Source organism: Magnolia sinica, chromosome 7, assembly GCF_029962835.1.
Source record: "Magnolia sinica isolate HGM2019 chromosome 7, MsV1, whole genome shotgun sequence".
Taxonomy (NCBI): Eukaryota; Viridiplantae; Streptophyta; class Magnoliopsida; order Magnoliales; family Magnoliaceae; genus Magnolia; species Magnolia sinica.
Genome location: NC_080579.1, coordinates 23475736 through 23492945, shown reverse-complemented (window position 1 = coordinate 23492945; position 17210 = coordinate 23475736).

Sequence of the window (17210 nt, the reverse complement as noted above, 5' to 3'; positions counted from 1 at the left end):
TCATACAGACACCTTTAATAGGTGGATGGCCAGCCAAACCTAAAACTTGAACCGGATGGTGGCTATCCTTGCCGAGAGGGCACCTAATACACCTCAAAAAAAATGTTGAGGTTAGTTCTGTGGGAAACTTGGCCCTAGTATCGCCCCCATAATGGAATATGCATCCTGCGCTAACATAGGGTATTTAGAATGTGCCTTCGCTTGCCAAATTCAAGTAACCTTAGCAGAATTTAGAAATTAATGAGTTCATGGGGGCACCCTTTCCCTAGGAACCCGTCTTACAATGGGGGACAATACCAAGTAAGTTCAAATCGTCCACCAATGGTTGAACGTCAACATATGTATCTGTTGCCTAAGATTTATCAACCAGACTTTGTACTTTTCACTAGTGACACGGGTCAATCGACCATAGAGCACATTAGCCGATTTACCATGTAGTGTAGTGAATTGGCTAACAATGATTATCATAATTGTTTGGCCATTCCTTAATCGTTAGCTTTTACTTAGTATTCTATTTTGTTGTTAAAATCCATCCAAACATGGCAAGAGATGGAGGAGAAATTCTACGCCCAGTTCTTCTATCGACCTTACGCGTTTCTAACAATTGTCTGATGAATCGGTCGAAAACTATATTGCTTGATTCAAGTGAGCAAAAAGTTGATGCAAGGTAGTCACGACTGACATTGAGTTCAAACGACTTGCCTATGATGGTTTAGAATATAAACTCCGTAAAAAATTTATCAAGAGAAAGTTTGTAGATTTATATGAATCGACAAGAAAAGTATACCGATATGAAGCCCTTCTTCAAGAATGAGCAATATAAAGAACACGTTAGCTAGGACATACTACTATGATCCTAACTATGAGGTAGTTATGGGCAAAGTAGTGGTCAAGGAGCCATTTGTGTATTCAGTGATGGTTAGAATGGAAGCAATTGCGCCGACTACACAAAAAACTCATAAGATATACATGTTCGATATTATCTGGGCTGACAAAATCTTTGATATCATGATGGCTGAAAAATTCATTAAAATTTTCATTAACCATAAAATACCCATGGTTGAAGAGTTAAAAAAAGACCAAGTACTGTAAGTGGCATGGAACTTGTTCCCGCTCCACTAACAATTGCATAGTTTTCATGAATATCATCCAGGACAACATCAACTAGCGATTACTGAAATTCCCTAAGAAAGAAAATGAAGTAATGTTGATTTATACTAACTAATCCATTTCCACCTAACCTAATGATCAACATAGACATGGTCAATCTTTAGAAGCCGGCTCAACAATGACAGAAGGTTGACCCTGGGCCTCGTGATCACCAAGTTGTGGCACAACAACTCGGCAAGAGGTTCTTTATGCCTTGACAAGTGGTCACAAGTGCAAAAGTGTGGCCGAGAGTAGAACCACACATCAACTGCAAAGCACACCTTTGCAGTCGATACACAAGAGCAATGCGACCGACCAAGTTGTTACCTAGTTCGTCTAATCAAATCGAACCCTAATTTTCACTAAAGAATGAAGGAGCGGGCTCTATCATTAGCTGAGAATGTATTAGCCTCATATTGATAATTCTTAGCCAGCTCCATCGCTGAGACGTAGAATAGTCAAACTTCACCCTACCCAGGAGGAGGTTTGAAGGACGGTGAGTTACCCAAAATTCTCAATTATACCAGAAGGAATGACTCACACTTAGAAATGACATTGGCAAAGATGACAGACTGCTAGTCGAAGGAAATTGGCCTATGTAAAGACTGAGCCTCGGTAAGTGGTCATGTGACCAATAAGGATTCCCTAGCCATGAGATGGGCAGTTAGCTGTGAATATGATTGATTTGGTTGTAAAACCTATCCTGCATGATCTAGCTGCAGAAAGTCTGCAAATTAGTACAAAAGATAGAAAAGATACTGAAAACTTCGAAAGCTCGATCAAGTATTTTAGAAATGAGTGGTTCTCGGACGAAGACCTGTTGATCAAAGAGCTTCTTGTTACAATGAAATTGTTAGAAGAAACTCCACCAAGTCTTGAAGTGGTAGGGATGGCTTCAATGGTGAATTTCCCACGTATCGTACCTATTATCAAGAGTGTTGGTGCACTAATTTATGCACTTACTTTTCAATCATGTGAGTCCGTGTGTCAGTGAGTCAGTTGAGTCCATGGAAGCTAAAGACCAATGACACAAAAGGACAAGATGCATCAAGGAGTGAAGAATAAGTAAATTGAGGTACCTTGGTGACCCTATCCTTAGATCTAAAACAATGTCGCCTCTGAATGATCCTAACCATAATAGGTAACTATTGGTTAATCATCCCTTAACTTTATGATCTAAATTAAAACAGATAGGATAAAAGATGTGAAAAGTTGTTGTAAATGTAACTGCCCAAAACAATAGTTTTCGAGTGGTCCTCGGTCCCATCAATAGCCTATCGATGGGTTTTAATGGATTCAAAGACTAGCTTGATGAGATCGAAGAAACAATCCAACAACTAAATAGAAAATTCTTAAATTTTCTCAATGGGATTGAAGGACAATTCGATCTTATCGAAGGACCTTTGAAGGGCCTTTTGATCATATCGATAGAGCTGTTAACTAGCTATTTTATAACCATTGCAACATGATTTCTATAATATAAGCATTCGGTTCTTAGGTATTTTGATAGGGTTTTGGTGTAATAAAAGCCTAGGTGATTTTTCACTCATATCTTTCATCCTAAGCCTCTAAACCAATAAGATCTAAGTTATATTCTTGAGCTTTACCACTATAATGAAGATTCCAACCTCCATAATGAAGATAAACTCGATCTCCACTATTTTCTAGAGATAAAACTTTAAGCCTATAGGTATATCGTTATTTAAATCCTCTAGAAGACCCATATAAGTGAATTCCCTTTGAAAATCAATTATTCATTTGTTGTAAGAGATTCCACCATCCTCTCACGACCTTAGTCATCTTATCGGGGCATCATATGTGCAAAACAGCTGATCGTGAAGTTGAAGCATCGACATCAACAATTGGGAGAGAAATTGAGAAGTCGATTTAAACATGAGAGAGCATTAAAGAAGCATCTCAAGAAGGTGCTACAAAGGGGTTCAATTCGATAACTAAGTTATCAATTATAGAGTCCATTCATACTTATTCCTTTTATAGAATTGAGTGTAGAGTTTGTGACCCAAACATAAATAGGTTCTTGTGTAGGACCTACGCTGTTGTATAGAACCGAATTCACTAAACATGGGTGTGTATGTATTAGTCTCCATCAAGATCCTCCGACAGGAGTGTATGTAAGGCCTTGGATTAAGACCATAAGTGGTTGTTGGTTAGCTGATAGAAAACCAACTAAAGTCTCTTACGGGAGCCACCGACATGGGTGGAAATGTGTTCCTCCAACATGGGAGTGTACATGTATTATATATGTCCTTGTGTAGGCCTTTAGTTGGGAGTGTTCGCTTGTAAGGTTAGGGGTGAACCTATGAAAACTTGTAAGATAGTGAATACCGATACACTCGAGTAGAGTACATCCGCCAGGAGTGGAGTAGGGAAACCGAACCACTATACATGCTTATATTTATGATTGTTATTTAAATACAATTCTATTCATACTTATGTGTTTGATTAGTTAAATCATATGAATGCTTGAATTGGGTTGTATGCAAGGCACTTAGCTTGTAAGAACACACAAGCTCACTATCTTTATAAACTATTTGTTTAATTGTTATGGAAAGACTAGATACACTCTTTCTCATGTCATCCTTGCATCAATTCATAATTTTCTGAAATTAAGACAAAGTTAAATTAGTACTAGCTGACAATATGTCATTTTCGCTACATCTAATATGGCTAAGACCTATTTCTACGAAGATGAAGTTGGGCTGATTTGTTTCACTCGGAGAAATAAACATGGCCACCCAATTGGAATATCTATTGCAATTCATTTGGATAGCATAGTGCAAGATATTACTACTATAATATGCCTAAATGATGAACTACCGAAGGCTATAGTACCTTGTCGGCCAATTCCGCACTGTAGTATAAAAGAGATCCCATGACAAGTGCACCATTAGTCAATGTGAGGATGACCATGTTCATGCTAGAATAAAATAGCTTAAGAAGAGCTTAAGAAAATATTATAGTGGCTACTTTGTAAACCAAGCCAAAACTGTAATATTAGTTAATGAGGTAGCTGAAGACGTCATAGATATGAAGGATCTGAAGAAGGTTGTAACGTCTCGAATTTTTGTTATTTTGGATTTCAAAAATTCTAAAAAAAATCACTATAATTTTCTTATTTTGTCACTTGTTGACCTTTAACACTCAATGGTAGCCTATATGTGGGTGTTACCATTAAATAATTGCACAAATTAGATTAATTAATTGTAGAAAGCTAACGAATCCATTCGATCACTTAAATCTCGAGTCTAGCCTAATGATTTATTTATTTAGGGCCTAAATCTAGCTAACATATCACCAATTAATCAAAATAGCCATAACTAAATAAAGACCTACCAAAAGCCTAGACAACTAGGGGCCATATCTTAATTAGCAAACCAAACAGACCTAGTTAATCTTTTATCCTAAGAACCAATGGTTTAGGGTGATTAGGATCGAATCGTTATTTTTGCTAATTGTGAATAGGCCACACTACGAATTTAGTTAATTCAAACCATAATCATCGTGCATAAGAAATCTTGTAAGCCAATTCATTCTAGAAATGCCTTGATTATCTGAATAAGTTCTAGACCACTCATTAGTGGGCCACTAAACCCAAAACTATAGAACAATTTCATCTTAACGAGCTTGACGTCTATCGTGGGACATTGAGCTAAGATCATGTCTCGAATCACTCAACTTGGACTCATAAGCCAGTGCATGAGATGTGTGAATATTCTTGAAATTAAATAGGAACTTAAGTTAATTGTCTGTATTCGGTCTTTGTCAAAGTTGTGGTTTTGTATTGTTAGATTGTGACCAAATTTGGGGTAACAACCTAAGTTAATATCCTTCACCTAATCCTATAACTGCAACCCTGATCGATGATCAATGATTGTCGAACTGACTTATAATCATACTCATCAATCGACGCATCCAAATGTCAGAGCAATCATTTTCATACATAGATCACCACTAGGTTCACATATCCAATGGCTTAGATCGACCCGTGCACCTCCCTGTGGGCCCTAATGGTTGGAAACAACCTCCCATAGGGTTAATATAGTGAATACCTAGCCCTTAGGGCTAAAAGCACAACTTTTGACATTACAAATACATCCCATTTAGGATCCCCTCTCCTAAATTCAAATTTTCTAGGGTTTGAGAGAAGAAGAAAGAGAAAGAATGAGAAATGAGAGAAAGAAGGAGAGAGTGTGAGGAATTAAGAGCTTGGGTTCATGATCCTTGTTCTCGATTGTTATAATAGTGGCAACAAACCTTGAGCGACATTGTTTCATCCATTGGATCCATTTTCCTTTGAAATAGAAGGTAAGAAATGTATCCTACCTTCCAATCTAAACTTCTTTGGTGATAAATCCAATGAATTTTACATAGTTACTTTGAATTTGATTTAGAAAATAATATTTCCCCAAAACCTTAACCCTAGGTGCTCAAAAATTAAGAAATTCATTCACAAAGTGCGGACTATTTTCCTAGGTTTTCATTTATCAACCCTTGATGGCATTAGAAAAGAATTTTATTGTAGTTTAGAAATGTATGCGATATTCATGTTGTATTTATGTTATTATTGCTAACCTTCATGCTATTATCATTAATAGTTAACTTGTTTGATGAAATGCTTGATTAATATGAGTTTTATATTGTTAGAACTTGGTTAAGTCAAGTGAATTGAGTTATTAATGTGTATTTGATTAACGAGTTGAAATCATGGATATATGTGGGATTACGTCAATATACTTTGGATTGTATTGAATCATATATGTTTTGAATTGACATACGTTGTTGTGATCAAATGCTATTTATGTGAACATTGTTGCATATGTGGTAAGCTGTATTTTTATTGTAATAGATCAAGCATTGCTAATCGTTAAAGTAAGGGATGGCCATTGTAATTGGCCATCCCCGACTTATGTGGCCAACCTAGGTGGAACATGGGTGATCGACAGTAATCGGAACTACATGGATGCTTTGCACCCAATGCCGGCTAGTCTAGGGTTTTCCCTTGATCAGTCAGATTAGTCTAATACCTAGCTCGATCACCTTTATGTTTGGTGGTTGTACGACACAATATAGAATATGGGATACCATGTTACCTTTGATTTAAGTCCATTCATAACTGCTAGGGTGTTATGATCTACAAGACTCGAGAGCCAGGTGTGATGCCTTGGTTCTCGAAACATGACTATACTGCTCATTTTTCGAAAGCCCGAGTATTAACCTTTAAAGATACCTGAATTTCATGTGTGTGTGTGTGTATTCTTTTCTTTTTTTTAGAGTGAGCATTTCAGCGGAAGAGAAACAAATCAAGCATAAAAGAAAGTTTGCATACACATTAAGAATATACGAGCGGCTGCCCATAGGTCTTATACAAACCAATGTCTCAATACTATCAAATAAATGAAATATTATAATTTAACACATGAAACATGAGTATCCTTGTACGGTTATACATTTAAACCATAATCCCTAATATTTGTACCCTACTCCTCACAATCTAAACATGAGTATCATTTAAACCACCTGCACCACCTATTCGGTTATATATTCAAAAAATGAGTGGCTAGCTCAGCGTGAATTCCCCTCAAGATTACACACCATTGCATTAGTTAAGTATAGTTTAAACAAAAAAATATACAAAACAATCCACGATGCAATCTTATTTAAATGCATTGATGCGTGAATGCACATCAACTAGGGATGCTTATTCAGTTGGCTTTTGGGCAAAACCCACGAGTGGGGTGAAACTCACATGCAATTGGCCGGTCACCAACAAAAATACATTAAGTATGTGGGTAGTGATTAGCTCACACAAATTGGATCGATTATCAATGGTTTGAGAGCTGGCGAAACATACAACAACAAAGTATACATGCTACAACATCCATAATTAGCCACCCGTCATCGCCCATATGTCATGAATGCATGATTAGCCTAACCGTTATTATTTCAATTGTAAACAACCAATTTAAGAAAGCTCAACGGTCAATATGGGAGGCTTGTCACCCAGCATGGGATGACAATTTAGGCATAGTGTCCCATAACACCATCCCTGGCTCATGAGACTCCAACACTATGATGTTTAATAGTAACCTCCTCGACTAGTAGCCAATTGTAGTTCAACAAGTAGAACCTACTATCACAAGGTTATATGAATATAATCTATCAAAGCCATATAGGGAAAATATTCCATCAAAGCCGCATAAGGTAAATATTTAATCAAAGCCATATAGGGTAAATAGTCAATCAAAGCCATATAGGACAAATAGTCCATTCAAGGATGCGATAGAAATAGATTATTCCCAAAAGCCACATAGGCACAAACGATCCACAAAATAGTAAGTCCACGATGAAATTTCATTTAATCCAACACACAAAATGGCCATTAGTTTGAGGGTCCATTGTAATCACAATCAATCAAGTTACATATGAAATATGGATATACATATATAAGTGGAGTTTTTCATTAATCGATGTAACAATTCAAGTTTTATAGGCAATCCACAAGTATGAGAAGATATTCACGTGCAACATGTAAATGTTTATACTAGACAAATGTTGAGCATATAATTTGAGGATCAATTCTAATAACTAACACAAGTAATCATGAAATAGAGATATCAATTATTTGTTAAAATTGAAAGGAAAACTATCACTTAAACTAACATGAAAGTGGAAAGCCTAAGCTAAAAAGTCATCACCTTATGAGTCGAATCGCCTACCAATGTCGCTAGGAAGTGTGTGCGCCCTTAGTATCAAATCCTACCATGAATTAAGAAATTACATGGTTAGACCCAAGTTTTACACATTATCTATGGTTAAGATCATAATCTAGGGTTTGGATTATTTATATTTAGGGTTTTTGATGTAGAATTAGGGTAGTTGATCTATGGTTCAGATTTAGGGTTCGATTTGGAATTTTCGCTTCCACAAATTTATTTAAGACTCAAAATCAAACAAGCTAACTACATTTGCATTGAAAGCCAAAACTCATAAAAGAAGACTCACCTATGACAACTCGAACCCAACTTGGTTCCGATTTAGAGAAGATCAAATCAATCCAAGTTAGCAATCAAAACCCCAAACCAACCATGAGCCACACCATGAACTCGGTGACCCACTTGCTTCAACTTGATCCCAACAAAGGATACCTATACATGGAATTTAGGTGTATCAATAAGAATTTACTGTCATGGATCTAATTAGAATTAGTACCCTAAAATTTCCAAGACTAACTTACCTCGTTCAGACTGAGTTAACTTCACTCGGTGTCGAAACTTGGCTATTTACTTGAACCAATCTTAGCGAACCACCCAGTTAAGGTTCCCTACTATTGCTGGAACTGAGCTAAGCTGAACCGAATTGAACTGTACTAGACCGATGTTAGAATGACTTAACGAGTCAACAAAACTCGCGGACTCAGCACCACTTTCTCGCCTTCCACTTCTCCTCTCATTACTTCTATCATTTGCATATGTTGAAAGCACTTCGTTACACTCTCCTTAAACTCACTGTGATATTACTATATGAAAAAGGTACCCATTTGATAAATATCAACAACACAAGGTCCAACAATAACACCTAGACCACCAAACTCAACCAAACTCGACCCAACTTGACGACCCATGAACAACTCCACCGAGTCAACCCAATTGTGACTCAACCTCAACTCTCCTCTCTGTCCCTCTCTCTTCTTCATTTTTTTCATCAAAACACATCTAGTAGAATTGGACCAAACTTGATCTTGAACTTGGTAGAAAATGCCGCTAATATAACTTAGCAAAGCCTTGACTCGAGGTTCTAGTCCAAAACTAATGGAACTGCAACCTTCTTGTTGCATCTCCCCATTACTAAAGAATTGAGACGGACCAAAACCATGTTTTGAACTCAACGAGTTCACTGAGTCAATAAGATAACCACTTATTTTTGAATCAACCTAACGAGAAGTCAGGTTACCAAAAAACATGAAAATCTATAACAACTCATCACACTACGTGACTCATATCCGACTTGCTAGACTAAGGACGCACCAAGAAATGTCTACACAAGGCACCGGAGTTAGCAATTGCTGAGTTGACTCGGTTTGACTCAATACAAACTAGCTGGACCCACTCCAGGTGACTCAATCTGGATCGGTAGCAATTTGAGATGTTGGACAAGCTCTCCTTCTGAGTCTTCTTCTTCTTCTTCCTCTCTCTCTCTCTCTCTCTCTCTCTCTCTCTCTCTCTCTCTCTCTTCTTCTTCTTCTTCTTCTTCTTCTTTCTCTTTCCTTTATCTTCTTTAATCTCCCTTTCTCTCTGGCTCCTACAGAGTCTGGGCTCAGATGGAGTTTAGGTGAACCCAACCAAGGTTACACAGTGAGTTGCTGATTCGGTAGTGAACCCGGCAGAGTTGGAATGACACACACCCGCTCTCTCACTCTTCACATTCCTTCTGAATCTCTTTCTCCCTCTAAGGACATCCTGAGGTGTCTACAATCGACCAGACCTACCCTGAAACCAAGATTACTCTGTTTGGCGGTGTGGACAATGTGCATATGCCATTCATACATCGATCTTGTTGAGTTTCTGCCTTGAATATATGGTATGTATTCAAGTTTGGTTTATAGAGATGAATGTTGATCAAAAGGCTCACCCGATGAACTCCTTGAATGTGGAATCAACAACCGGTTGAGGTTAGCGACTACATCAGCGACTCAGGGAAGATGATGGGTTGATAATGGTGTCACTCATGTTATTGGGTATTTCTTTGCACTACTCTCTTTAGATGATTTGGATTCCCTCCATGTAGCTTTTGGGCTATGGATTTTAGAGCTTGGATCACGTTTCTCTAATGAGTTGGCCGTTTGAAGCACTCGGCTTAATTCTTACGCAACACAGCGAAAGACCGAGAAGCTCGAGATTTCTACCTATCGTTTTGTCCAAATGGTTTCCTTGGAGAAGAGGGATCTAGAATGGATGGTGGGATAGCTAGGAGCTAGGGTTTCTACTTTCGTAAGCCAAAAGAGAGGAAAAATCAGAAAGTTCCCTATTTATATGCTAGCTCTTGTTTCTGTTCAAACCCTAATTTGTGCAAATGAGATTGAATATCGGAGATTGCTCTATATGAAAGGCTAATATTTGCATGGATGGCTTGTTAAAAAAATTTACATAATTTATAATTTCTGTAAAATGATTAAACTAAAAATATCAGGACAAGCTAAAGCACATATGATTACGCTGTCCTTAAATCGTTATTTACCCTTTCTCAATCAAATTAAGAATGATGATAGGTTCCAGGCAAACAACTTTTAGGATACAACGAGTCTGGGTGTGGATCTGTGTTCAGCAAATACGAAGAGCTACAAATGGAACTCTATACACAAATTTCTAGCAGATAAATAAAAAGAAAAGATCCCAAATTGAGAAAGAGAATTAGAAAATTGTCGACCACTGTATTGGTCCGTTTCTTGAGATCTTCTGGCTACGGTTCGTATGAACCTTGCTAAATGCTAAGAGTACACTTGTTGCTCTTCTCTCTAGTTCATATGTGAGTGTGGTTTGAGTGTCTGTGATGGTCTATTGAACCATCCAGGCACTGTTTATATAAGCTAGGGTGGTTGACCGTTTGGGTCTAGGGCCATTAACCAATGTGACCATTTTCTAGCTGTTGGTGAGAAACTAGCCGTTATTGGCAGTTTCTGATGGTTGTGCATGTGGGATAATTGATGTTGCATGCTAGCCGTTTTATAATTGTTGGGCTAGCAACATGTAGCAATTTTTGAATGGTCCGAATTTATGTTACATGAGGAGTTACACCTCACTCCAATGGCTAGTTTCTAGCCTATATAAAAGCCACACAGGTCTCATTCAGACCACTAGCTCTCATCCTAGCCACCTGACCTATATTCTCTGCTGCACTTGTCTCGCATCAGTTCGCGTAGGATCGCGAAGAAGCGACCCATCTGCGACACAATGTGCACGTGCGAAGTGCAAGTGTACCACTAATGCCTCTACAGCCACACTGCTTCACATGCCCACGCCCTTGCACTGAGCCCGAGAGCGTGACTGAGACCGGGACTGAGATCGTGCCCGTGCCTAAGCAGGTGAGCGTGCGTGCGCTCTAGTGTTCTAATGCTTCGCACTGGAACACGCAAGCCCCGATACTCCACAGATCAACCAAAGAAATATAATGGTACTCCACACCTAACAAATCAACTTAATATTTTCTTATCTCCCTTCCGATATGGGATAATTACCAAAAACACCTAAACGTGAATTATTTTAAAAAACACTTATATATATATAATATTTTTAATCAATATTTTCTACAACAATCCCCCACTTGATTGAAAATATATTTTTTTTTACGAAAAAATATCTGCCAGAATATAAACAACTTATGCATAAAGAAAGATATATTTCGATTTAAATCTTTCATTAGTGTTAGTATCTCAAAGCTCTATCGAAATTACTAGTAGCCGCAGCGTTGAACCAGTTATTCCTATATAACAGAGTCAGAAAAACTACACACATATTCAAATTTATGTTTATTAGAATTCCTACAATCTTACTCAACATAATTAATAGCCACGTGCTTATCTTATTTCAAGAACGATCTCGAGAGAAACTCTAACTCTCATGAAAGACGACACCATCTCTACGTTCACATAGGTGAAATCCTTCCAATGTCTTCATTACTATTATGACACTTGTCCCTTAGGCTGGATTTCATTATGAGTTATAAGACTCAACCCTCTTTTTATAACACTCAACACTTATCTATTATGGATGAGGTTGTATATAATTTTAGTGTTGAAACTTTCTACATATCAGTAACTTATTTTTACCCATTGAACCTAAAATTAGAGATTTTTTGATTTTAGGTTGGGTTACCATCACTGATGGAACTTTAGTTGAAGAGTTTCAACCCTATCCTTCTAGATATTGCCTTTACTACCTCTCTTGTTAGAGGTTTAGTAAAAATGTTAACTAAGTTATTGCTTGATTTCACATAGAAAATTGCAATGATTCCATCTCGAATCAATTGTCTCAAATAATCATGTTATAGACTTATATGTCTAGACTTTCCATTATAAGTGCCGTTGTAGGCTCTAACTAATGTGGCTTCACTATCACAATGTAGTGACACCGATGGTATGGGCTTTACACAAAAAGATATTTCTAATAAAAGATATTTTAGTCACTCAATCTCTTTGCCTATTGCAACCAAGGCTATAAACTCAGACTTCATAGTCGAGTGAGTTATGTAGGTTTGTTTCTTGGATTTCTAAGACATGGCTGCACCTCTTAAGGTGAATACCCACCCTGTAGTGGACTTGTTGTCTCCTGCACCGATATCCAGCTCACATCGATATAACCTTCCAATACGGCAAGAAACTCTGAGTAAAATAACCCTAAGTCTTTGGTTGCTTTTAAGTAACCAATGACTCTACTGATAGCATTCCAGTGTTCCACACTGGGATTACTAGTAAACCTACTGAGTTTACTCACAGCATATGTGATATCTGGTCTGATGCATTGCATAGCATACATTGGACTGCATATAACACTCTTATACTCAAGTTGTGCAACTGCTCTTCCATTATTCTCATTTAACTTGATAATTGGATCAAATGAGGTTTTTACTTCTTTTATATTGAGATGGTTAAACTTGTTTAGTATCTTCTCAATGTAATGAAATTGACAATAAGCATAACTATCACTATTTTTTTTTTTAAAACTTTGATACCTAGGATGATATTCACATGTCCAAGATCCTTCATTTTGAATATAGAAGACATAAACTTCTTTGTTTCAGTTACACCTTCCATTTTATTACTAATTATTAACATGTTATCAACATATATACAAATAATAATTATACAGCTACCATCAACTTTAGAATATATGCATTTATCAGCTACATTATGCATAAAACCATGAGATAATATTTTTGAATCAAACTTCTCATGCCACTATATAGGTATTTGTTTTAATCCATATAAATATTTAATTAACCGACAAAATTTATTTTTATTTCCTGGTAGAACGAATTCTTCAGGTTGTTTCATATATACCTCCTCATTGAGGTCACTATTCAAGAAGGCAGTCTTAACATCCATTTGGTGGATGTGAAGATGATGTATGAAAGGTAGTGCAAATAAAATTCTAATGAATGTTATCTTAGCCACATGAGAATATGTGTCAAAATAATCTATCCCTTCTTTTTGTCTGAATCCCTTAACTACTAATCTACCTTTAAAGGTTTGGATAGTCCCATTAGTGTGTATTGCTTCTTAAATACCCACTTACAACCTATGGATTTAGAACCTGGAGGTAAGTTAACTAGTTCCCATGATTGATTTGACACTAAAGATTCCATTTCATCGTTAATGGTTTCTTTCCAGAATATTGAGTCTCTAGAAATATAATGGTACTCCACACCTCACATATAAACTCAAAATTTTCTTATCTCCCTTCCAATAGGAGACTATTCCCAAAAACACCAAAACACGAATTATTTTAAAAAACGCTAATACTTTATATATATATATATAAAATATTTGTAATCCATATTTTTTTACAACATAGCTATTATTTGGATTACCAGCTTAGCAATGAAAACATATGTGGTTCCGTTTTGAGAAAAGCACTACATATAACACCTAATCGCAACAGGAACTGTGTATATGCACACAAGTTCCGGAGTGTGGAATTAGGTGGGGTTTGGTCGAGATTCCTATCCAAATTAGATGAATGGTTCAGATTATGCAGATAACACATGATGGTGGCCCATCGATCAAATGACTCACGTATGATGCTGGTGGGAAATCAGAAAGGAAGGAAGAAGGTTTCCTTCTTTGGAATTCTTGGTCAAATCCGGTTTGACCGGGTTTGAGTTCGGTACTCCACATGAGTACACATGCTGGTGTGCACATGTAAGGTAATGTGGGGTCCACTACGCTCCTTTGGATGATTAGGACTACTTAAAGGATTGGTCCGCCCCACACAGACCTATTTTACTTTATTTTAATTTTTTGATCTTTATTTATTTGTTATAAATGTTAATTTTATTATATAATTTATGGGGCCCACATCTGACATAAAAAGGACGATCAGAGCCATTCATTTTAAGGGTTCTTAATATTATTACTAAAATATTTTTAATATTAATTTAATTTAATCTTTTTATTGTATTATTACACATACATATATTTAAGGTGTGGGACCTACTCTTCATGCATCATTTTATACATACCTTAATATTAGGATTACTTAGCATAAAAGTAGGCCACTCCAAGTGAACGTCAAATTCTCAAATCTCGACATCCTGATAATTCAAATAATTCATCGGTTGTATCACTTGATTTAAGAATGGGGATTTCTTCCAATGGTCTTAAGGGTCCCTAGGTCTGCATAAATGAATATTAATACTTGAATTAGTGATATGGTAGTCTAATTGTGATGATCAAGTGTCGGACCCTTAAATTGGATGTTATGGGCCCGATGAATGGTGGATCTGGTGATTTAAGACCCAAAATTTATACTAAAGGTTTAGTTCTAGAGAGAACGTGATGATCCATCCTACGAATCAATAGTTGGAATGGGCGGATTTTAAATTATCAATTGATGGCGACTAACATATGTTAGATGTGTACCTTCACACAAATTTGCTAAATTGAATTACAATGGTAACACCCGAATACTGAAAAGTATGGGGTGTTACACTAGGCATGGTGGTATGGGACAACATATCCAAGTTGTCGGCCTATGTTGGGGTGACGCGTCTGCCATATCGGCAAAACATTAGGTGAAAAGCTCGCCATGTTGGTAAAACATTGGGTGATGAGACTCTCCTTAGTGAGCACTGAGCACTGATGAATGTTGCGATCATGCCATATTGTTAATGGGTGTCGTGCCTTCTCCACATTTGGGATTTGGATGACGACCTTCACTATAACTGTGAATCTCCTTATGCGATGAGCCCATTATAAATTTGATTAAGTTATAAGTTGGGCTTATGGGTGACAAACCCATAACAGGATTAAGAGATAATGGTGAGGGGCCTCTATGTGCCGCCACGAGTTACGTGAATTCATTTAGCGACTTTTGATAGAATGTAGGTATCCTAGCTTCACCAACTTGCTGTTTGAATTGGGAATAAAATTACTTGGCTAATCATATGTATTGTTATGGCAAACATTGTTTGGTTTTGCTGCGAGCCAACCATTGCGTATATGTTAACGTCCGCACTAGTAATAGCGTTGATGTGGAACATTTATGCTTGTTGTGTTCCCGGGCATTATCATGGTAAATATTATTGGGTTGTGTTGCAAGCCTGATAACATCTAAATATTACATATTTATCCTCTCAATTGCACTAGTTTTCATACATTCAAAGTACTTAATTGATTAACTAGCATTTAATTTGTACACGCGATGTAATCCAGGAAACAAAGACGAAATCGTGCTTAAGAAAGAGGATTAAAGCTCAAAAGATTAATCAAGAGAAGACTTGGACATTAAAACTCATTAATAAAGAGTTCACATGCTAAATATCCAAGAAAACCAAGTACAGAAGATGGAGAAAAGATTGAAAAATCACGCAGTACAATAACAAAAATAACAGACTGTTTGGTCCCACCTGAGGTTTGTTCGGTCCAACCAAATGTGTACATAATAGTCTAGCAACAAACTTAATTTTCAGAATTAATTCGTCTCGATACTTAGGTCCAACCGAAGTCGGGTTTAATGCCACCAAAGGATTGTTTGGCAAGACCTAAGGGAGACAAAGACTTCAGAAGAAATTTGAATAAATTCAACTACAACCGAGAAACTAATTCGGTTCGACCGAATTCTATTATCAATGCAATTGAAGCATAACAAAAATAAGAAAATTGAAGTCGGTTCCAAGTCGGTATGAATTTTTCCAATTTAAATGGGTGTTTTAATCCTTCCAAAATATGAATTAGGGTTTGGAAGGCTAGAGTAGTGCTAAAGCGGTTGTGGTAACTGATTGAACTTGGGAAGAAGCATCTAGATAGTTGTTTCAGAAAAGTCTGTAAATAGCGAAAAAGCTCAACAAAGTAAAGTGTCTCATACCAAACCAATCAAATAAATCAAATGTATCAATTATCATTTATGTTCCTTAGCATAATATATCTTTTATGTTCCTTAGCATAACCAATAACTTAATCCTACATTAAAAGTAACGGTAATCCAATAGCTGCAATTCTTAGCAGTAATCCAAGTCTCCAATTGTACGTTAAACCATTTCCATTGTAATACAAGCGGTTCTCCTGTGAGGTGCTTTACAATTACTTTTTACACTTAACTGTAAGTGTTTTTTTTTTTTTTTTTGGGATCTAAAAGTCAATACGAAAGTCAATGTACAACTAATTGTTAGAGGATGAAATCTATCCTAATTATCTTAATCATATTATAAGTGGTTGAATAGGTGACTAGTCTTCTTGAATCAATTATATATTGTGAAGTTTTACATCTTGCCACTTGAGGTGAAAGTTGTTATGTTGGAATCTAGCTGCACAGTCGGCTTTGGCAGGCCCGCACATATCACACGAGAAACAACAACCATCAGATTAATGGTTTATGTTATAAAAATGTGGGTCCCACCCGTACAATTGCAGAGAGAGAGAGAGAGAGAGAGAGAGAGAGAGAGAGAGAGAGAGAGAGAGAGACGCTCAACTGTGCACTGGTTCACATGTCATTACGTGCGAACCTTACTATCAATCGTCGGATAAGGCAGATGGTTTGGATGAAGGTGCTCTTATGCGCGAGTTTGAAAGAGCGACTTTCCATCTCGAGCACGCCTTTTGTCCCTATTCTCTAACTCTCCGAAGAATGCGGTGGAAGTCTTTCACATGAAGTTATTTCACTGGGAAGCTAGGTGGGTCCCATCAAGATGTTGGTGATAAATCCACGCCGACCATACATTTTTAAAAATAATTTTATGGTATGAACCTAAAATTGAGGTAGATCAAAATCTCAAGTGGGCCACACAATGTTGATTGAACTCTTACCATTAAAAACTTCCTGGGCTACCAA